The sequence below is a fragment of the Ailuropoda melanoleuca genome, chromosome 7, assembly GCF_002007445.2.
Source record: "Ailuropoda melanoleuca isolate Jingjing chromosome 7, ASM200744v2, whole genome shotgun sequence".
NCBI lineage: Eukaryota > Metazoa > Chordata > Mammalia > Carnivora > Ursidae > Ailuropoda > Ailuropoda melanoleuca.
The window spans coordinates 69,449,862-69,473,829 of record NC_048224.1 but is presented as its reverse complement, the minus strand read 5'-3'; the positions used below and the strand labels follow the sequence as shown (position 1 = coordinate 69,473,829).

Here is a 23,968-nt window from a genome sequence, read left to right as displayed (position 1 = left end):
TTTTTTTTTTTAAAGATTTTATTTATTTATTTGACAGAGATAGAGACAGTCAGTGAGAGAGGGAACACAAGCAGGGGGAGTGGGAGAGGAAGAAGCAGGCTCCCAGCAGAGGAGCCTGACGTGGGGCTCGATCCCGTAACGCCGGGATCACGCCCTGAGCCGAAGGCAGACGCTTAACCGCTGTGCCACCCAGGCGCCCCACACAGGGAATATTCTAGTAGTGCTCATGGATCAAAAGGTTGTAGATAAGTTCCACATGCCCAAGGAGGGTTCTGAATCTGGTAATACCTGACCAATCAACCAGTCTTGGGGTTGCAGGACAAATCTAGTTCAGAATTTGAATCCCAAACCAGGGCTGGAGTTGCTTTAGAGAATCCTCGAGAGAGGGAAATTTAGTTTCTGTGGAATCTCTTTACGTTTTTCAACTGATTTCTGCACATAAATCCCAACTCAGCCCAAATCTGCCCTGGTCCCCATCAGAAGACCTCGGTGGGCTTTTAGAACCTCCCCATGCCCCAAAGCCTTGAACCTTGACCAAAGCCAGAGAATACGGTAGTGGGTCCAGGCAGCCTGGTCCTGCCTAGTGAGAGATCCAGAGCATTGGCTTCAGAAGCTGTCTCAGAATTCATGTCAAGGCTCGCTGTGGTCTTTCACTGGACTTAGTACCAAGCTCTGCAGGCTACTTTATTCTTCCATGACATCTTCCTGCATATAACGCTCCCAGCGAGGGTGGGGAAAATGCACACTGCTCTGCTTGGGCTCCACTGTGAGGCGACAGAAGACAGGGGATGGATCTAACAGTGAAATTCTACGGCTTTCTCCCAAATTCTGAAAAGGTTTTCTTCTAAATCTCTGAGAGTTTCCTGTGCCTGTTACTTAGGTTACGTATTTGGCTGAATGTGATTTTTTTTTTCTTAGGCACATATATAGGACTCCTAGAGGAAACAGGACAGACATAAATATACTAACTTCTTGTTGAGGCTATAGGTTCTGTGAACAATAGCAGCTGCCAGTATGAACAGAACAGCTGAGAAATGTTACTCTTTTTGTATTAATATTACAAACATAATCATTATGTTTACTCCATAGCTGTTTCCAAAGGGTTCAAAAGACTTTTCAGATAATTTGCAAGAGGTTCTCAACCCGCTGGCAGTACTAAGCTCGGTTTGGTAAACCTTGGTCCAGGGCAACTGGTGATTTAGTCTCCCTCTACATCTGCCTCCAAAGTCACTATCTTGCAGAATAAGGACAATTAAGCATAAATCTTTAACTGGTGCCTTAGAAGGGCATGCTGCATTTAATGACCAGATAAACAGAGGTAAATAGATTCTCATGGCTGTGGTTACCTTTGGTAGCAGGACCTGGATTTTCCTTGATTTCTGGGATCAAGGCCTCCATCATCAGATCCTCCCTAATGTGACCAATGGCCTCCTTTCTGGACACATCTCCCATGATAATGATAAGTTTCAGTCAGAATATAACTCACCTCTCCATCTGCTTTGTAAGGACTTTAGAGCCAGATTCCCCTCCCCCCCTTTACTTCTTTCCTATTCCCCGTGGTAGAGTGCTCTGCTTAGAACAGATGCTCAATAAAGAGAAAATTCTCAATTAAATTCACGCCCTTGTAATTTTTCATTTCTGTGGTTTTGATCACCTAAAATCCTTTCTTAGTTTGTACAAGGGTAGGCAGAGAGAAAGTGAAACTGTTTTGGGTCTCTGGGAGATCGGGTAAGGAGTTAAGCGTGGCCTAAGAACAGCAAAATCAGGCACATGATGTGTAACTTTCACTTTTATTTGAGCCCCTGCACCTTTTGACTATTTAAGGAAGAGCTGTCAGGTGACAATGAATTAGTACAGGCAAGTCGTATAAAAGGGACCTCAGAGACCACCTAGTGAAACTATTTACCTCCACCCTCCAGCAGTAGTCACCGTTAATTGTAGAAACCTATGCATTTTGAGAAAGCTTTAGTTAAAGATCACATCTTAGGCCACAGAACAAGTCTCAACAAATTCAGGAAGATTAAAATCATATCAAGTATCTTTTCTGACCACAATAATATCAAACTAGAAATTAATTTTAAAAAGAAAACTGGAAAAAACACAAATATGTGGAGACTGAACAACATGCTACTAAACCATCAATTGGTCAATGAAGAAATCAAAGAGGAAATCAAAAAAACAACTTGAGACAAATGAAAATGGAAACACAACTTTCCAAAATCTATGGGACATGACAAAAGCAGTTCTAAGAGGAAAGTTCAAAGTGGTACAGGCCTACCTCAAAAAACAAGAAAAATCCAAATAAACAATTTAACTTTGCACCTAAAGGAACTACAAAAAGAACAAATAAAGCCCAAAGTTAGTAGAAGGAAGGAAATAATAAAGATAAGAGCGGAAATAAATGAAATAGAAACCAAAAACAAACCAAAAAAAAAAAAACCAACAATAGAAAAGATCAATGAATCTAAAAGCTGGTTCTTAAAAAGAAAAGCAAAATTGATAAACCTCTGGCCAGACTCATAAAAAGAGAAAGAGCCCAAATAAATAAAATCAGAAATGAAAGGAAGGAGTTACAACTGAAACCACAGAAATACAAAGGATCCTAAGAGACTATTATGAACAACGTATACCAAAATATTGGAAAACCTAGAAGGGATACATTCCTAGAAAATACAACCTTCCAAGACTGAGTCATGAAGAAATAGAAAATTTAAAGAGACTGATTATAAGTAATGAAATTGAATTCATTTTAATTTTTAAATTCCCCTGAAAGTCCAGGACCAGACAGCTTCACAGGTTCTACCAAACATTTAAAGAAGAGTTAATACCTATCTTTCTCAAATTATTCCAAAAAATTGAAGAGGGAGGGACCCTTTGAAACTCATTTTATAAGGCCAGCATTACCCTGATACCAAAACCAGACAGATACTACACAGAAAAAAAATTATAGGCCAAAATTGTTGATAAATGGAGATGCAAAAATCCTCGACAAAATACTAGTTAACCAAATTTAACAATACATTAAAAGGATCATACACCACCATCAAGTGGGATTTATTCCATGGAGACAAGAATGTTTCAACATCTGCAAATCCATCAACATGATAGACCACATTAACAAAATGAAGGATAAAAATAATATGATCACCTCAATAGATGCAGAAAAAGCATTTGACAAAATTCAACATCCATTTATGATAAAAACTCTCAACAAGGTAGATAGAGAAGGAACATACCTCAACATAATTAAGGCCAGATGTGACAAGCCCACAGATAACATCATACTCAATAGTAAAAAGTTGAAATATTTTCCTCTAAGATCAGTAACAGACAAGGGTTTCCACCTCACCACTTTTATTTAACATAGTATTGGAAGCCCTAGCCATAGCAATTAGGCAAGAAAAAGAAATAGAGGTCATTCAAATTGGAAAAGAAGTAAAACTGTCACTATTTGCAGATGGCACAATATTATATATAGAAAACCCTAAGGACTTCACCAAAAAACTGTTAGAACTAATAAATGAATTCAATAAAGTCACAAAATAAAAAAATTAACATACAGAAGTAGTTATTTTTCTATACACTTATAATGAGCTATCAGAAAGAAAAAAATCAAGGCAATAATCTCATTACAATTGCATCAAAAAGAATAAAATACCTAGGAATAAAGATAACCAAGACAAAAGACCTATACTCTGAAAACTATAAGACACTGATGAAAGAAATTGAGGATGACACAAATAAATGGAAAGATATTCCATACTCATGGATTGGAAGAATTAATATTGTTAAAATGTTCATACTACCCAAAGAAATCTACAGATTCAATGCAATCCTCAATCAAAATTCCAATGGCATTTTTCAAAGAACTAGAACACAGAATACTAAAATTTGTATGGAAACACAAAAGACCCCAAATAGCCAAAACAATCTTGAAAGAGATAAACAAAGCTGGAGGTATCATTCTTCCTGATTTCAAACTATACTACAGAACTACAGTAATCAAAACTGTATGGTACTGGCATGAAAATAGACATATAGATCAAGGGAATGGAACAGAGAGCCCAGATATAAATATATATATAGCCAATTAATCTATAATAAGAGGCAAAAATACACAGTGGAGAAAGACAGTCTTTTCAATAAATGGTATGGGGAAAACTGGACAACTACATGCAAAAGAATGAAATTGGACCAATATCTTACACAATATGCAAAAATAAATTCAAAGTGATTAAAGACTTAATGTAAGACCTGAAACCATAAAACTCCAGAAGAAAACTTAAACTCTTAGACATCAGTCTTAGCAATATTTTCTTAGACCAGTCTCCTCAGGTAAGGGCAACAAAAGCTAAAATAAATGAATAACATTAATCAAACTAAAAAGTTTTGCACAGCAAAGGAAGCCATCAACAAATTGAAAAGACACACTACTAAATGGGAGAAGATATTTGCAAATTATACATCTGATAAAGGGTTAATGTTCAGAATGTTCATAAAAAAATTACACAACTATTATCATGATGACCACGGAGTAATGTAGAGCTGTTGAATCACTATATTGTGTACACCTGAAACTAACATAACACTGTATGTTAATCATATCGGAATTAAAATTAAAAACTTAATTAAAAAAAAACCCACTAAGCTTGAGAAATTCATGGCCAATTATTGTGACATTTCTCTTCAGCCAAGTAACCAAGTGACTAATAAGAGAATGAACGAGCACCTAGGGGAAAAGATGTCTAATAATTAACAAGCCACCCTGCCATATTAGAATTAAATTATGGCAACTGATTAAAAATGCTATCAATTTGTATAATCAAACAAAACTAAGGCAAACATCTTTGGGATTTTCAAAATTGCCATAAAATAAACAAATAATTCTGACCAAAAAACTTATACAGCTTAATATCAAAAGACCAAACAGCCTGATTATAAAATGGACAGCAGATATGAATGGACATTTTTTCCAAAAAAGACATACAGATCACCAACAGGCACATGAAAAGATGCTCAACATTACTAATGGTCAAGGAAATGCACATCAAAACCACAATGAGGTATCACCTCACACCTGTCAGGTGGGCATCAAAAAGACAAAAAATAACAAGAGTTGGTGAGCATGAGGAGAAAAGGAAACTGTCGCGCACTGTTGGTGTGAAAGTAAATTTATGCAGCCATTGTGGAAAACAGTATGGAGGTTCCTCAAAAAATTAAAAATAAAACTGCCAGCAATTTCACTTCTGAGTATCTATCCAAAAAAAACAAAAACACCAATTTGAAGAGATCTATGCACACCTATGTTCATTGCAGCATTATTTATAAGACGTAGAGCCAAGATCTGGAAGCAACCGAAGTGTCTATCAATAGGTGAATACATAAAGATGTGATATTTATATATATATGATATGATATATTATATGATATATATGGCAGATATATCAAGGAATATTACACAACCATTGAAATAAATGAAATGTTGCCATTTGCAACAACATGGATGGACCTAGAGGGTATTATGCTAAGTTCAATAAGCCAGACAGAGAAAGACAAATACCATAGGATTTTGCTTCTATGTGGAGTTTAAAAAACAAAACAAATGAATAAAAAAACAGAAGGAGATTCATAGATACAGGAAACAAACTATTGATTACAGAAGGGGTAATGGTTGGGGGCAGGCAAAATAAGTGAAACAGATTAAGAAGTACAAACTTCCAGTTATAAAATAAACAAGTCACTGGGATGTAATGTACAACATGGAGAACACGCGCATGTTCTAACTTTGTAATAACTTGGTATGGTGATACACGGCAGCTAGACTTATTGTGGAGATCATTTTATAATGTATAAAAATATCAAATCACTGATATTCACTTGAAATTAATAGGATATTGTATGTCAGTTATAATCTATAGGGTGCCTGTCTGGCTCAGTCAGTAGAACATGCAACTCTTGATCTCAGGGTCATGAGTTCAGGCCCCATGTCAGGCATGGAGCCTACTTAATTAAAAAAAAAAAAATCCTTACAAAACTGGAAGAGGACTTCAACTATCTCCATTTTGACCTCTGTCTGTATTTTCTAATTGATTAAGTTCTTTCCAGTTTATCTCTTAACTCAAGCAAAAGACCCAGTGGGATAAGGCCTGTAGAGTGTCCTGTGATGGAAACTGAAACTACCCCCTCAAGCAGTAAGGAATGCCCTGAGCCAGCAAGCCACTGTGTGACTGCTCCAGGACAATGACTGACCTGAGCTTTACTGCCCATCTGCACACACCCACTGACCTTTGTCCCACACTTTCCTTACGTAAACCTGCAAGCATTTTCAGCACTTTGGAGACAGTCTTTGAGATGTTAGCACACTGTCTTCCTGGTGTTGGCCTCACTGAGATAAATTCCTTTCTCAGGTCACCACCAGTAGACTATCTGCCTTTGCATTTTGTCAGCAGTTAACTGGCTGAACCTGGCCTGTTTGCCCCTCTCCACCCCCCCCACCCCCCCACCCCGAGCCAGGGGCTCTTGCTCCCCTGCACCCTGGTTATTAAACAACAACTAGAACAGAAGCTATGTGAGAGCTTGGCCCTTGTCTGTCCATCTTCCACACTGCTGTGTCCCTAAGGCCTGGCACAGCGCTCAGCACAGAGTAGGGGCTCAATAAACACTTAAAAAAAAAAAAGGAGAGAAAGAGACACCACGGATGAGCAATTAGAGAAAAGGCCATGTGAGGACACAGGGAGAAGGCATCCATCTACAAGCCCTAAAAATTGGTCTCAGAAGAAACCAACCCCACTGGCACCTTGATCTTGGACTTCCAGCCTCCAAACTGTGAGAAAATCAATGTCTGTTGTTTAAGCACCCCCCAGTTTGTGGTACTTTGTTAGGGTCACTGAACAGACTATGCATACCCTTGAGGCCAGTGTTTGGATATGTGAGTTGTCCTCTGGGAAGCAACATCCTGACACGTGAAGCAGCTCCCCTCTCCCGAGGCACTGATTTCCCAGACAGGGTCTGGGCTGGCAGCCCAGCGACCAGGGCTGGGTCCTGCAGGGTCTGGGCCTTACCCCAAGGCGCCCTCTGCAGCAAAGCCCTTGAGAGTGTGATAAACCATGAGGACTGAGACGGTTATAAGGAAAATACAGCAAGGATGAGGACAGTATTACAGGAATCAACTCAGGGATTTGCCATCAAATCCAGGCTTTAAAATCTTAAATAAATTTGCATTCACAAAACAGCACATCAGAATCTGAGGGAATCTTAAAGATCATCTCATCAAACCGTTCCTTGAAAAAATGGGGGCAAAGAGGCTCAGAAAAGTTGAGATTCTCTAAAGACCTAAGGGCAATGTGAAAATCAAGGTGGACCCCAGATCCTGGCTTCCTAGGGTTCTCTCCAAGATATCCTGTCTAGCTAAAACTGATTTGACAGTCACCACACCACACCGGCTCTAAATACAATTTAAAGTTTCCGGCTTGAAAACAAAGCCAAATATAAACTGCACTGTGTGTAAATTTGGCGGAGTTAGTTATAGCTAGAATTCTGTCCCAGTGAGGAAAATTCACGAGAGCTCAGTACTCATGGCACAATATGCTCTGACTGAGCCAAAACAGCAGAAAACATGGAGTGAACCATTTTTTGTGAATTTGTTCCAGGGGAAAGCAAGCTAGAACAGATCTCTCTCCCTTCTCTCCCCTATTTCCTCTCCCTTCCCCCCACCACCCCTTCCCTTTGCTCTCCCTCTCTATTGTGTCACATTATTTGGACATCTTAAGTAACAGAATCTCATTGTTTAATGTAAGGGACCAGAGTTTCAGTCCAGAGGTGATAAAACTGAAAAACAGAATAGCTACCCACCCTCAATAAATGTTAATTTTCTTTTTTGCTGTAATATTTGTGCAACATCTTTATCAGTCAATTTTTTTCTCTTTTTTTAAAATTTTTTAAAATTTTTTTTAAAGATTTTATTTATTTATTTGACAGAGATAGACACAGCCAGCGAGAGAGGGAACACAAGCAGGGGGAGTGGGAGAGGAAGAAGCAGTCTCATAGCGGAGGAGCCTGATGTGGGGCTCGATCCCATAATGCCGGGATCACGCCCTGAGCCGAAGGCAGACGCTTAACCGCTGTGCCACCCAGGCGCCCCCAATTTTTTTTTTCTCTTATACAGATTTTCCCAGAATAACTAAGAAGTCCTTACTTAAACAGTGCCTCCCAAATCCTACTATTAAAGGCTTCAGACTTCTTTCAGACGTCCTGACAGAATTCTCTCCAGAATGTGATAGGGTGTCATGAGCTGACTCAGTTGCCTGAAAGTTGCAGAAATTCCAGACACAAGTGACTTAAACAGTAATGAATGTATTTTCTCACATAAAAATAACTGCAGAGGGGCAGTAACCCTCTCAATGAAAAGAGCATTCTGCTAGATGAAATATGGAGGGCATCGTCTGCAAAATGAAAGGACTGGTAAAGTGGCAGCAAATGCTCAGACCAAAGTCGAAAGAAAGTCTGAATCAGAAAGAGAAGGGAATGCTCAGCCACTTTGCTCCAGGACCTTTGCTGCATCAAGCACAACAAGGACTTTTCAGACTTGTGTTCTGAGGCCTTCCTTGTCTGAGGGAGAAATCAATGGCCAGGCAGGGGTCTTATTGGAGGGCCTCCTACAGGCTGATACTTCAAAAGGTTCCCTGTCAAGGTAAGTGTGAACCAGAAACAAACCTTCCCTTTCCCCCAAGATCCTAGGGGACCTCACAGAAGGTTGCTGGGTGCTGACTACACCTGGAAGAAAAAGAAGAAAGAGGGAAAGAAGGGTCCTGCCTGGAGGTGTCTTGACTGAAGCCCCACCCTCACTGCCTTGGGCAAATCTGCAGGCCTAGTTCCTTTCTGGAGTTTCAAGCCAGATATTGGGTTTAAGGAGTCACTGACCAGTAGAACCGCCAGGCATCTGGCAGAGGCAAATGCAAATCCTCTGTGGAGGAAGCGCCTCAATCCTGATCTCCCAGAAGCCCTAGATATTTTTCTGGGCCGCAGCTGCTCTAGGTTTCACAACCACACAACTTTCAGAGGCAAAAAAGAGAGGCTGTGTTTCCACATAGCCTCTTTCAACAGTGAAGCATCCCAGCTGACTGGGAACACTTCAGGGGCCAGGATTCTATCACATGCCCATGGCTAAGGTACTTACAGGGGAGGGAAGTGATTGGATGAGATCAAGAATGATTCAGTTGCTGGGACTAGGGATGGTGGGCCTACCCTAGGGCTTTTGTGGAGGAGGATAAATATATAAAAAAACCGAAGCTCTAACAGCAAGGTTAAAAAAATGTGTATGTGGTGGGGAGAAGTGGGGACAGAGGGAGAAACCCGTCCGCAGCAGCCTCCCTTGTCCCATGTTTTCAAAATGTGCAGTTTGCTGATAATGTTTTCTAACACTATGACCTTTGGCCTCCCATCATCTGGCGGTTGCTCCCAGGAGAGTTTTACCTCTGTTCTCCCCTGCCAAGGAAGCTATTTCAGCACATGTAGGATTGGCGTGTGGCTTCTGTCACCTTTGTGCTGATTATTAACAGTTAATAGGAGGGGCGCCTGGCCAGCTCATTCAGTGGAGCATGTAACTCCTGATCTCGGGGTCATGAGTTTGAGTCCCATGTTGGGTATAAAGATTACTTTAAAAAAATCGTTAAACATTTAATATGATAGTCTGCTAGTTTTGTTTTCCAGACTCTGTGTCGTGTCTTGTGAGGAATGACACTTTGTATAATCGACTGCCAAGGCACAGAATTTGGTGACAAGTTTCAGTTCTCTATGAATCAATAATAAGACTGAATTTTGACTATTGAATGGTTAAAATAGACACCTGAAAGCTTGGGAAGAATTAAAACTCAATATGTGGAGGTTGAAGGAGGGGGACGGATATTGGTGGCCTTTCTGGGGCGGCCAGAATAATACAGAGACTGACATTTCAAAGGTGTATCTCATTACCTTCCTCTCCCCTGGGCCCCAGCCTGGCCCAGGAGAACGGGTGTGGAATTCCATGTGGAATGTCACTTCTCAGAGGTCAGGGGGATCATACATCCCCAGACCCACACCCAGGCTCATCCACTGAGGCTTCCCTGGCAATAACCCCATAAATACCAGAGTGACCATACCTCCCGGCTTCCTGGTGTGCAGCTGTTGTCCTGGCACAGCTACTACTTGCATCCTTGTCACTCTAAGAAATGTCCACGCTTGGAAGAGAAAATATATGGTCACCTTCCTCAGAATTGTGACATTTTCCGCATCCTCTAGCTCTGCTTGCACATTCTATTCCTGATCCACATCTCACCTACAGAATGGCCCTACACCCTTCTTGCAGGTGGTGGGCAACTCCCCAGGGAAGCCAGGGTATGAGACACCCCCGGGATCGTTGCCCCAAACTCAGGGTTATACTTACTTTCTGGGCCCTGCTTTTAATGTGTTGTCATTTCTACTTTTTTTTTTTTTTAATCATTGCTTCCTCCTATTGACTCCTTTTATTACTACAGATAAATTTTGCCTTGGAATTTAATATTCTTGCCTAAACAACCCCCCCAACTCCTCTCCCTGTTCTTTTATCTGGTATACATTACTAATCCTATATATCAGACTTGTCAACCAGAAAAGTTCAGTTCCACAGTCAATTAATAACTGTTTGCCAGGGATTCCAACTTTGAGGGAAAATTAAATTTGAATACTTCTAACAACCCATTTAACTCCAAAATGTTATGGCATTAAATGCCTAAAAGAACACAAGGTAATATGATAGTTAGAACTGAATTGTGTTCCCCCAAACTTACACGGTGAAGCCTTAACCCCAAGTGTGACTATTGGGAGATAGGGCCTTTAAGGGGGTAATTAAGATTAAGTGAGGTCATAAGGATGGGACCTTAATCCAGTATGACTGGTGTTCTTGTAAGAAGAGGAAGAGACACTAGCGATGTTGCCACTCAGAGGAAAGACCATGTGAGGACACAATGAGAAGATAGTGTCTACAAGCCACAGAGAAGGGTCTCTGCAGAAATCAAACCCACTGACACGTTGATCTTGCACTTGCAGCCTTCAGGACTGTGGGAAAATAAACGTCTGTTGTGTAAGCCTCCTGAGTAGACTAATATACACACAGAATAAGTATTAGATCCACTTCTTTCTCATAATAGCTTACTATCCACTCATGGTTCTCAGACACAGGGAAAAAAAGAGGTAGCCAGGAAATACCTTAGGCCTTTTGCAGTTTCCTTGGTGCATGACTTTCACCTTCTTTAAAGTCATCTTTAGTCCCTGTCTTGGCCTGATCTATGCAAAACTGTTGTATGTCAATTTTGTGTCTTTGTATTCTGTTGTTATTGGTCAACCAAGAGCCTTGGGATTACATAGACAGCTCCCAATATGCTAACCTCGGGTTCGCCTTTAATTTCCTGTCCACATGAAATCACTCAAGCCCCGTAAATCCCCGCTCTGTGGGGGCTGCCGGGAGTCCTACCCAGGCCCCCTGCAGGCCTGAAGCCCTCGGTCCCCAGCTGCTGGCATATTGGCAATTCAGGCTTTCTCGTTCAGAAGACAGCTGCCTCACTCAAGGTACAGGCCACCTCAGGGGCAGCCTCCCCTCCCTTCTCCTGCTCCCACAGCCTCCGTGTCTCCCCTGCAACAGGCTGGGGACACATCCATGCAGGGCCACGCCTTAGCTGGTCCCTTTGTGGGAATGTTCTCAGCTACCCACGTGGCAAACTTCCTTCCTTCCTCCAAGTCTTTGTTTCCATCTCTCTTCTCAGTGAGACCTGTCCCCCTCCACCTGCACAATCCTACAACCTGCCCCATCCACTTCACCCCAGTGCCCCTGGCTCTCCTTCCTGCCCTATTGTTTCCCCCCAAAACACCCACTTCTAAACTACTGTATAGTTTTCATGTTTGCTGTCTCCCTCTATTAGCAAGGCAAGAGTCTGTTTTGTTCACAGATGTATTCCAAGCACACAGTGGGTACACAAGGAGCCTTTGTTGAATTCGTTTCACACATTTTTCATCAGCTTAAGTAGGGATACGACTTCACTCTTCATAGGATCTAACTCCTTAACATCAGAAAAAGCCATGATGAAAAACATGCTGTCTTCTTTACACTTTGGAGAACTTATGCTGTCTCAGAAAATTCTGAGTCTCAAGGTCAAATGCCATAAAAGCAGTGTCGTAATACCTAGTGTACTTGACAACTATGACAAGTCATTTTTTCACATTCCCTTAACTATAAGTAACAAAATTATTTTCAGTAATTACCAAAACTAATTTTATGTTTATACTTGATTTTATATTTGTCTGCTTGATTCCTTCTTTAGTTTTAAAACAACTAACAACAACAACAACAAAAGAATAAATTTCCATTTAAAGACAGAATTCAAACTCTGTAAATACATCATGTATGAACCAAACTAAAACATTAAGTCCAGCCCACACTCAGGAGAGAGAAAGTGGGCTCCACATATCAAAGGGAGGAATACTGAAGAATTTGTGGACATATCTTTGCCACATATGGAAATTATTTAGAACCAACACACAGATTTGGGGGGGAGAAGTATTTTATCACTGATGTTGTTGAGAATGGCTGGCCCAAGTGGGTTACAAAAGGCGACCATCTTTTAGTCATTTTTATTGTGTCTTCAAATCTTTCACAATGTACCCCTTGTCTATTCTGAGGCAAAAGACTCCCCCTTCACTGCTCTTGGTAAACCACGGAATAGAAGGAAAACACTGATGAACAATATATAGGATGTTATGGGTTAAACTGTGTCCTCCAAAGAGGCCTGTTGAAATCCTAATGCCTCGTACTTCAGAACGTGACCTTATTTAGAAAGAGGGTCATTGCAGAGGTAATTAGTTAAGATGAGGTCATGTTGGAGTAGGTGGCCCCCTAATCCAATATGACTGGTGTCTGTATAAGAAGAGGAGACACAGAAACACAGACAGGCAGGGAGAACACCACTCCATGTTCTTGCAACAATGCATCTGGAGGGTAAAAGATGCCAAGAGTTGTCTGTAACCACCAGAAGCTAAGAGATAGGCACCCTCTGGAAGAAACCAACCCTACCAACACCTTGATTTCCAACTTCTAGCTTCTAGAATTGAGAAGAAATAAATTTGTGTGCTGTAAGTCATCCAGTTTGTAGTCCTTTGTTATGACAGACACATAGCTCTCCAGGAAAATCTGCACGGTCACCATTTTGTCACTTGGGCTACTCAGCATATGAACACCATTCCAGTGAAACTGAAGAAAAGCTATTCCCTTTTCCCACCCTCGACAACTACACGATGGACACCTCACCCAACTGTGGCAAGGCAGATTCTCCCTCTGAGACTCTGAATCTTGAAAGAGGGACTAAGTCAGCAATCTGTGATTGTCAGCAGTGGCTGTGGCAGTAAAGCAGCACTACAGCCAATGTGCCAAGACAGCTACGTCAGCCTCAGTTCTCAGCAGACCATTCCTATGCCAAGTTCTCGGCTATGTCTTTTCCATGACTCTCCAGGCTTCCTATTGATTCTGTGAGTTCATACCCCTCCAGAAAATTCCACCTCTGCTTAAGTGAACCAGAGGCGACTTGTGTTATTTGTAACCATGAATTATGACTAATACACCCTGGAAGTTGGTTTTTAAGCCAAATGCCTACCGTGGTTTGGTTTCTTGTATTTACCTATTTCTTTCCTGCTGTAAACCTTCTGCATTCATTCATCCATCCATCAAACATTTACTAGTTGCCTTTATATCCCAAAATACTAGGTGTTTGGCAAACATGGCCTATGAAGACATGACCCCTATCCTTAAAGAACCACAGTCTAGTCAAGAAAGAAACCACAGAACAGTCAAGAAAATAGATGATTATGATACAGAGTGGTAAGTGCTATGATAAACAGAAACGGCACCTAACTGATATGTTGGGAGAGGAAGGAAGGCTTCCTTGTGGCCACTGATTCCTGAACTAGGTCTTGAAGGATAAATTAGATGCTTTGGCAAGGCAGAAAAGGGAAGAGGAGGGACATTCCATTAAGTGGAGGGAACTTAGCAGATCAGAACATTAAATTACTTCAGTGTGTCTGTATATAACATTCTAGGTATGGAGTAGTAAAAGCTGAAGCTATATTTGGACTTTATCCCAACAGCAACATATAACCACTAAGTAGAGAGAATGCAGTCAGTTTTATAATTGAGATTGATTTTCCCGGCAATAGGGCCAAGAATTATTTGGACTGGAGAAGGACTGAAAGGTAAGAAGACCAGATGTGAAAGTGTAAGTCATCTGGGAGATTTCAAAAAGGCAAAGGCCAGGATGGGGATGGTAGCAGATGGCAAAGATGGAAAGGATACAACAGACTTGAGATGAATGGATGTATTCTGAATCCTCTGCTTGCAGTAAGGTACCTCCAAAAGGACACAGCCACTTGTCTTGCTCATCACTGCCCAGCACAGTGTCTGGCACACCGACGCACTCAGTACATTTTGATCTGTCTTCAAATGCAATGGTTCTTTTCTTGGCCATGTCTAATCTATTATGGAGCCCATCAAAGGCACTCTTCATCTCTGTTACAGTGTTTTTGATTTCTAACATTTTCTTTCAATGCTTTCTGAGAGTTTCCATCTTGCTGCTTACCTGATTCAACTGTTGTTGCAAGTTGTCTACTTTTCCCAAAATAGCTCTTAAAATATTTATCATAGGTATTTTAAATTGCTGGCCCAACAATTCCAAAATCTCTGCCATACTTGCATCCGGTTCTAATGCACTTCAGATTGGGTTTTTGCTTGCCTGTTAGCATGCTTTGCAATTTTTTGCTGAAAGTCGTACATGACATGTCAGGTAATAGGAACTGACGTAAACAGGCCTTTAGTACGAGTTTTCTGTGAATCTAGCTAGGGTTTAGGCTGTCTTTAATCTCTGTTGTAGTTGCAGGTGCCAGAGGCTTCAAAGTAAATAGGGTCTGTGCCTTACAGCTCTTTCAGTTGTGATACACTGCTATTTTACTGGAGCTCTGCCGGTGCTGGTCAAGTGTGGGCAAGGGGAAGTGTTCTTATGTAACCTCATAATTAAATATCAGTCTTTTAGTGGACCTGTTTTCCTGGGCTGTGACCGTCACAAGAATTCATTAGCTTTTTTTTCCCTTCGCAGGTGAGACAGTAAGGCTGGAGGGGGCTGGAGGTAGGGAAAGGCCCTTCCCCAGGTAGGATAGTCCTTTCCTTTATAAAGTAGGCCTTTGTCATAAGAATGCTCTAGGCATATTTATTTTATTTTATTTATATATTTGAGAGAAAGAGAGAGAGAGCATGAGTGTAGGGAGGGGTGGGGAGAGAGGGAGAAGCAGGCTCTCTGCCGAGTGTGGAGCCGGAGATCATGACCTGGGCCGCAGTCAGGCACTTAACTGACTGAGCCACCCAGGTGCCCCTAGGCATATTTTTAAATGGTAAATATTCTCCTTCCTCTGCCAGAGCCATGCGGGGATCATTCTTGGCTCTTCATCCTGAAAACCTGGTGAGGTTTTTGGAGATAAAACCCCCCAAAAATGTGACAGACACCAGGAATTTCTTACCCTCAGGCTAGTCCACACTGGGCCTCCAGCAATTTATCAAAACTGTCCTCTAAGTGTTCCCACCAGCTTACGTCTCTAGAGCTTTCTGTACAGGTAAGGAGATCTTGGCTGTGACTCTGGATTGGCCTGTCTCTTCAAACCCTGGGATGTAGCTCTGCCCTGTGACCTCCATATCTGCTGGGTTCAAGAGAAGGTATTGATTTTCAGCTTGTTCAGATGTTTTTGCTCTAAGGATGGGAGTGATGACTTGCAAGCTCTTTACACTTTGGAGCTGAAACCAGAACTTCCTCCTTACATATCTGTTGAATGACTGAAGCACAGTAAACAGGGCTGAATGAACACTTGTGGAGGGAATGTATTAGATAGAGGGGTCAAGGATGAAGAGAGGGGAGTCAAGGATAAAAAGGAGTCAAGGATGAAGCCAGGTCTGGCTGGGGTGAGAAGTGGAACACTGAATAGGGAATACAGTGGGATAGCAGATACTTGTGGAAGGGAAATTAAAAAGAAAAAAACAACAACAACAAAAAACCCTTAACAGAGAGTTCTGCAGGGCACCTGGGTGGCTCAGTTAAGTGACTGCCTTGGGCTCAGGTCGTGATTCCGGAGTCCTCGGATTGAGCCCTACCCGATGCTGGGCTTCCTGCTCAGTGGGGAGTCTGCTTCTCCCTCTCCCTCTGCTCCTCCCACCACTGGTGCTCTCTCTCTCCCCCCTTCTAATAAATAAAATCTTTAAAGAAAAAAAAAACCAACAGAGTTCTGCTTAGTTACATTCTGCATACTTGCAAATTTTGCTCCGATTACCTGAAGGTTTTCTGCATTTTACAAATCTATTATCAGAGTTATAGGAAGAAGAAATAAAGTAAACCATGATCCAGGGGTTCAGGATTGGTGTGACTGCTGGCAAGACAAGTTCCATCTCCTTTCATTTGAAGATACCCAAGGGTGTCCGTCCCCCCCCTTCAGTGTCGGCCAAGGTGGTGTGACTATCCTGTTTTCATAACCTCGGGAGTGCAGTGGCCTGGAGGGCACAGAAGTAAGGCCAGAGGGACATGGGAGCAGCCTCAGAGGGGAGAGATAAGACAGTACACTTTACTTCCTGGGGCCCAGGCATGGGTGGGAGCCTCTCCTGCTGAAAGCTCCTTCTTAAACATAACTGCCTTCTTACACTCCTCCTTAAAAACTCCATTCCTTTTCTTAAAAAAATAATGGAGGAAAGACCTTCCGCAGCAGGGTGGGAATTCCCAGGAGGATCCTTTCCACATCTCTGTGAGAACAGCACTATCAAACAGCAAATACAGAGTGGGAAGAATAACACAGTTACTCACTTTGGCTTCCATTGTCTTACGGATAGTTAGAGCCTTAGACTAGAGGGTTTCACGTTCTTTGAGCCTCCACTGTTGTGTGCTTCTGGTTTTCAAGAGGTTGACCCAGGCAACCTACAAGTTCACCCTGGCTCCTCCATTCATTTCACAACAGTTATTTCTCATTCTCAAGGAACTTTCCCAGAGAAAGAACTCTGGATTGTCTATCAGGAGTTGGTTTCCATCCTGTCTTATCTTGGGCCACCTGTGACAGGCCAAGGATGTCAGTTTGCCATATGGTTGCTGATTCAACTGTGAAGCTTGTAGCACTGCTTGGAAAAGAATCACTTTTGCTAAGTCCTGAGGGGTTTTTTCCCCTAAAGCTTTGTAACAAATATAGGTGATTTTGCATGGGGGTTTTTTGGTGTGGGGTTTTTTTTTTTAAACATTTCCCTCTCTTGTTTCCTTTTCAGTAAACTCTTAAAAAAATAAAAATAATATGTGTTCATTGTTGAAAATGTGGAGAATATAGAAAATTATACTGTCTATCGTATTTAATACACAATAAAGATTGTTAGCAATCCCATCATTCAAAGATAATTGCTATTAACCAAGGGTATGTTATGTTATGGGCTTTTTTCTCTGCATTCACATGTATACTTATACTTTTTAAACAAAATTGCAATATACTCCTTCTAATTTCCTTTTTGTCTCAATGCCATAGTATGAAAAACTTTCCATGTAATTAAATATGTGTGTGTGTGTGTGTATATATATATATATATATATATATATATATAGTATAATAGCCTTTCTAAATACACCATTATATATATATGCACTATTCCTCTATTATTTTATTCATACAACATAGGTATAGTTACGTAGTGTTATATATTTAGGACTTTTCAAATTATAAACAACCTTGTAAAAATCCAAGTAGCTAAATTTCTCTATCAATTCATTATTATTTTCCCAACAGAACTTGCTGGGCAGACAATGTGGATGCAAAACATTAATGATTTTAGTGCATATTGTTACGTTATTTTTCTGAAAAGGCCTTTACCCATTGACTTTTCACCAACAGTATACAACAGTGTGTTAATTTTGCCTCAGACTGGTCAAATACATTTTATTTTAAAAATAAAACCTCTTCCTGTTTTGAAGTTGGAAGATGACATTTTTTTTAAAGATTTTATTTATTTATTTGACAGAGAGAGACAGCCAGCGAGAGAGGGAACACACGCAGGGGGAGTGGGAGAGGAAGAAGCAGTCCTCCAGCAGAGGAGCCTGATGTGGGGCTCGATCCCAGAACGCCGGGATCACGCCCTGAGCCGAAGGCAGATGCCCAACGACAGCGCCACCCAGGCACCCCAGAAGATGACATTTTAATTGTTATCCTAAGATGAGTTTATTTGATTACAAGTAGGAATGAAAAAATTTTCCCCCTCTTTTGCTGGTAAAAAATAACATTTCAGATAGAATTACAATAAGTTTTGAAGTTACACATTTTAGACTGGTTTTATGAATAAAACCTTTCCGTTTCCATCATTACATAACAAATTTGGGGAATACTGTTTGTAACCACAGTTTGCTGAATACTCTGGTACATATTTCTTTTAAGTGATTCAGCAAGAATGTATGTAGTCATAAACTCAGTTCCTTAGAAAAATAAATATATTGGATAATTTTTCTCTGTGGTTCACAAGGGCGGATTTTGTGTACAATTTCGTAACTTGGGAGCACTGAACAAAATCATCTCATTTCATTCATTTGACAAAGATTTATGGAGTTCCAACCACTGCTGTAGATGTGGACAGTCTTGCGTGAGTCAGTCATGGTTCTGTGCTTACAATTCTAGTGCAAGGAATAGATGACCAAAAAAGGAAAACATACAAACAAATAAAACAATATAGAATGTGAAGTCTTTTTTTTTTAAAGATTTTATTTATTTATTTGACAGAGAGAGACAGCCAGCAAGAGATGGAACATAAGCAGGGGGAGTGGGAAAGGAAGAAGTAGGCTCCCAGCGGAGGAGCCCGATGTGGGGCTTGATCCCAGGACCCAGGGATCACACCCTGTGCTGAAGGCAGATGCTTAACCATTGAGCCACCCAGGCGCCCCTAGAATGTGAAGTCTTAAACAAGAATCTGTTGAGCTAGAGCATAGCAGAAGAGAACACACTTTGCTAGTTTGGCAGAATGCTCAGAGAAGACCTCTCTAGTGTGACATTCAAGTTAACGCCTAAAGGAGAAGTGTGATAACCCTGATGGTAGGAAGGAGTTCAGGGGTGCAGAGATGGATAGCGGCCAGATCATTTGGGGTTTTTCAGGCTACAGCAAGGAGGTTGAACTTTATTCAGAATTCAATGGGGAAGCCATTGAAGGGTTTCAGGCAAGAGAATGACGTGATCCTACATCTACATAAAGATGATCATGCTTTGTTGCTTTGTGTAGAATAAAGAGTAGAGGTGGAGTGCCCAAGTAAGAAACTGTTGCAGCAATGCAGATGAGAGAGTATGGTGGCCTGGGGTAAGGACCTGGACACAGGAGGAGGAGGACTAATCCTAGAAACATGGTCTATATTGTGGAATCACATGTGCATGAATTTAACTGACTCTGCTGACTCCAAATCCTTCCCATATCCAACCCCATTAAAAATGGAACTGACTCTTCTTAAGAGAGGAAGATGACAGTTGCTCTGTGGGGTCACAGAAGGAAATGCTAACCTGAAGCAGTGGCCAGGTTCTTCCCTATAATTTCTCAAACACAGTAGGATGTGTGCCTTTTAAAACAAAACTTAGATTCAGATCCAAACATCACTGAATACCCACCAAGTATCAGACCATGTTCTAGAAGCTTTCATATATATATCCTATTTCACCTGCTGTGGTTGAAAATAAAGCCATACTTAAGTTACTACACAAATAAAGCAAATTTGATTTATGAGAAGCCCATTCATTATTCTCCAAGCTCTCCCTTCCTTGAAAAGTAAGAACCCTTGGGTACATACTTTGTCCAAATGAGTCAGTCTTGTTTACTTCTGTTATGCAGGAAAAAAATTGAGAAGTCTGATCTGACTGCCTAAGTATCTCACTTCTACTTTTGTACGGCTGGTACAGAAAACAGTACATCCAGCTCTCACATCTAAGGGCTGGAGGCCTAACCTCTGCACAGACCCAATTACAACTCTAGTGACAAATCTTTTCAGGTACAGATAATCAACCATTTCTCTTAAAGAACCCCAAGGTCCAAGATGGTGGGTCAGGAGAGGATATAACATCATTACTTCGTTCCCAATTGACCTTCCCCTAAGACCAGACAGGCCCTGGCACTGGCCTGGTTTACCAGCCCAGCCCTTTCCCTCCACCTCTACCACCATCTCCACCACCATTATGGCGGGTTTCTTCTTGAGGGTCGTTATTGTACATTTCTGACACTTAGCTTATTTAGAACCATCCCAGCACATCAGAAAGGTTACCGTAACTTGAAACCCCAAGGGGAAAGAGGCAGGATTTCTGATTTACTAGGGAAATCCTTAGACCCTTTGCAAGATTTACAAGAAGAGAATATCTGTTTTGGACATTTAAAACTATGCAGTGGTTTTTAAAAAATACCAGGTGAAAACTCTCGGTGTCAAGTTCAAGAGCAGCGGGTGAGCTTCAGATTTGGGAGTGGTGGCTGTATTGGTAGTTGAGTCACAAGTGGGGATGTGGTTGTGGAGAAGACCTGAGGACCCTGAGGAATAGTACAGTTTGAGAAGCAAGACCACCAACGAAGCTGAGAAGGAGCTCTTAGGGTAGTAGAAAGATACAGAGGTGTCATGGACCCCAATGGAGGAAAAGATTTCAAGAAGGAATTTGTTCAACAGCGTCCAAGGTAACAGAGGTCAAGAAGCCAAGGATTGAAGTCAGGTTATGAATTTCTCAGATAGATACCACTTATTCAGGTCTGTTTTGGCACATTATTGATCAAGGTCGTATGATTGGATTACATTCCCTTTCAACAATTTGTGCTCGGGGTTGTATAATTAGACTCCTATCAGCACAGTACTGACAATCACCTGCTAAGTAGTAATTGGTATAATGAAAGTCATTTCATCACATCTTATTCTGCTGATTTTATCAGAAGTGAAAAAGCCATTTTCTTCTTGAAATCAATAAAATCTAGTAATTACTATATTCTGTTTTGGCTTTACCAATTGACTATGGCACTGCTCTGTACAGCATGGGTTCTTCTGAGCTCGGTATATCTATTCATGTGTCAGGTAATGACTCAATTCTCCCACACTTTTTCCTGGAATACTATGAAAATGTTAGGTGATAGGACATCGTCTGGTGTCCACTTAGCTTGCGCATGTCATTTATATATTTAGTCCACTTCTTTTCTCTTTAGTCTGACATTATTAAAGTACTTTACTTGGAGCCAATGTGATCGTAAGCAGAAATAGAAATACAGGTGATATCAAGCATCAGTACAATTTCAGAATATAGTTACATTAAAATTACTAGGTTCACTGAACTGAAAACATAAAAATTCAAAATCCTCCTGGAGACCTGATGACTCATGTTTCAGAAACACAGCCAGGGAGGTTATGCCCAATCAATGGACACTCCTCCTTTTGTGCCTAGACTTTATCTTTGGTGTCTGTCTTGAAGGGAAGAAGGCTTGAGTGGGAACCCATGTGGAGCAACAACAGCAGTTGACAATTACTGGTCTGTGATGATATCCATACACTTCGTTTTGAATCATTTTTACTCCTTTCATATATTTTCATTTTTCCCTAAAAAATAAATGGGCATTTCTTTGGTAATTAAGTGTGGTTTGTTAACTTTTTTGGTTTCATCCACAGCCCCTCGTAGAGTGACAGATTCCAACTGACAGTTGGCTAAGGCTTCTTTAGTTTAACACATACTCAAGCACTTAATATTATTTGGGGGGGAAAAAGGAAAAAGGCTTGCACATAGAGCTATGCAGCAGAGAGTAAATTAAGAAGGCCTGGGTCTCTGCATGGGTAAGAGCAGGGACAGCAAAGCATGGAAGTATATTGGCTACTAATTGTTCCTGCCCATAACACAGAGCATCTCTTAAATGCCTTTTACCTTCTCTTGATTTTCATGAGAAATCATGGCCTTGGGGACAAGGACGTCCTTAGAGCTATTTGCTGATATTACTTCCTCTTTCTGAGTACATGATAGGATTTCACATTTTCACATGGCCTTGTGGCTTGTTTGGGCCAATCAAATGTGAGCAGAAGTGGTATGTATCATTTCTAGGAGGAAATCTTTAAAAGCTGGTATCAGATTCACCATATTCTGTTTTCTCTGCCTTGATGCCAGTGATGATATTAAGATGATGGCTCCATCAATCTGTGTTCATGAGTTAAACTGACAGGGAGTAAAGCTTTCAAGTGACCCAAGATGGGCAGGAAGATCTAGAGATATACCTTTGCCATTTTAAGATACTAAGATTTGGGGCATGACCTTGACCTGCTTGATTTTACAGAGGCCAAGCACCTGAAGTGGTCATTTTCCACCTATCTCAACAAGAGGGTCTAAGCTGGCTAAAACAGAAAGTGGATGCGGCTAGCACAAAAATAGATATTATTTTAGTGAGAGTGAGATCATGCTTTACAATTCTCAAAAGCACTTTTGCATAGATTCATTTCTTCTCCCTTGTGATCTTGGGAAGAGGTCAGATCTCTACCTCTTCCTTCTGGACCAACACTCCTTGGTCTGTTGGCTGCTCTCACTGCCCATCCCCCTTCTAATGTGCCCCTAACTTAGCACTTAGTACACTGTACTGCAATTTTAAAATATGACCTGGCTTCCTAGGAAACTGTGTTCTGTTCATTTTTATATACCTTCTTTCCAACCAACATCCATGCTCCACTGTTTCATACTTATTAACAAGTGCTTCATAAATGCTCATTTGAAGAAGCTGAGAAGTTAAGTGTCACATCCTAGGTTACAAGTAGCAATCAGGATTCAAATCTAAGACTTCCGATTCAACATCCCAGTGACTTAACTATCATTTACTGAGCACTGAGAAAGAGAAAGCAGCTCTGATATCTGGGTACTGACCTTGATGTTGCTATGAGCTGGTCGGGACCATATTCTGTGGACTAAAAACAATTTCACAGAATAACATCAGACAAAGCCATTCTATGACCATGATCCTGACAAAAACAAGACCACTCCACAGTCTTGTCTAAACACAGACAGAGTAGGAACACTGTTTAAAACACAAAAATGACCAAAAATGTCTATTACGAGCTGCTTCTTTGTCAGTAATGGCTTTAACCTCCATCTAGTGTTCACTCCTTCTTGCTAAGAATTAAGATACCCAAACATAGGATTACCCCCACTTCCTGACAGCATCCAATACAGTGCCTGGCCTTGCTTTCTTGAGAACTTCCCACAATTGCATAAGCCCAAGACACATAACAAATTCTAACGCTTCTACTGAGATACCACATTGATTGCTCCCCATTTATACATTCCTCCTCCTTACCAGAACTAATAAATCCAGCTTCGGGCGTGTTCCTGGTGGGCTTGTTGGAAGGCATGTACAGCCCGCCCCTCCTTTGCTCCAGGGCTATGCTGTGTACACACATGTTGAGGGTTTCATTAGAAATCCTCATTAGGTGTGGGACCGTGACATCCACTTGACAAAGAAATAGAGGTTCATAGAGATGAAATAATTTGCCCCAGGTCACACCACCTGGAAGAGCCAGAGATCACATTTCAGACCCCTTGCCAGGAGCACTCTCTTTCCCACACCCTCCACGGGAGCTCCCTACCCTGTCCCCCTTTTCTGCCGTTCCTTAGGGAACTTGCCCTACGACCCGGATGCTACGGGGAGCTGAATCCCAAACATATTACTTTTGCAACTGATCTCCTGTGTGCTTCTGTGAAGAACGACATCCGGGCCCAGAAATGTTTTCTCACTGCAGAGCCCTGGAGCGAGCCCACGGAGCGGCCCAGCAGCCCGCAGTCCGCAGCTGGCAACCCGGCAATGCGGGATCAGCCCGGGCCTCTGGGGGCGGGCTCACGAGAGTGACATCGAGCGGACCAATCCCCGTGAGGGCGCCAGCCACGGGAC

At 41.5% G+C, this 23,968-nt stretch overlaps 1 protein-coding gene across 1 annotated transcript in view; it reads right to left on the bottom strand.

The window, feature by feature from the left end:
* MTUS2 (microtubule associated scaffold protein 2) overlaps positions 1-23,880 on the bottom strand; it is a 640,692-nt gene extending 616,812 nt beyond the window's left edge. The window contains exons 1-2 of the mRNA XM_034665023.1: positions 23,749-23,880; positions 23,378-23,587 (exon numbers count right to left, since the gene is read on the bottom strand). The gene's annotated coding sequence lies outside the window, so the exon portion shown is untranslated. The remainder of the gene's footprint in view (positions 1-23,377; positions 23,588-23,748) is intronic.
* Positions 23,881-23,968: the final 88 nt, after the last annotated feature.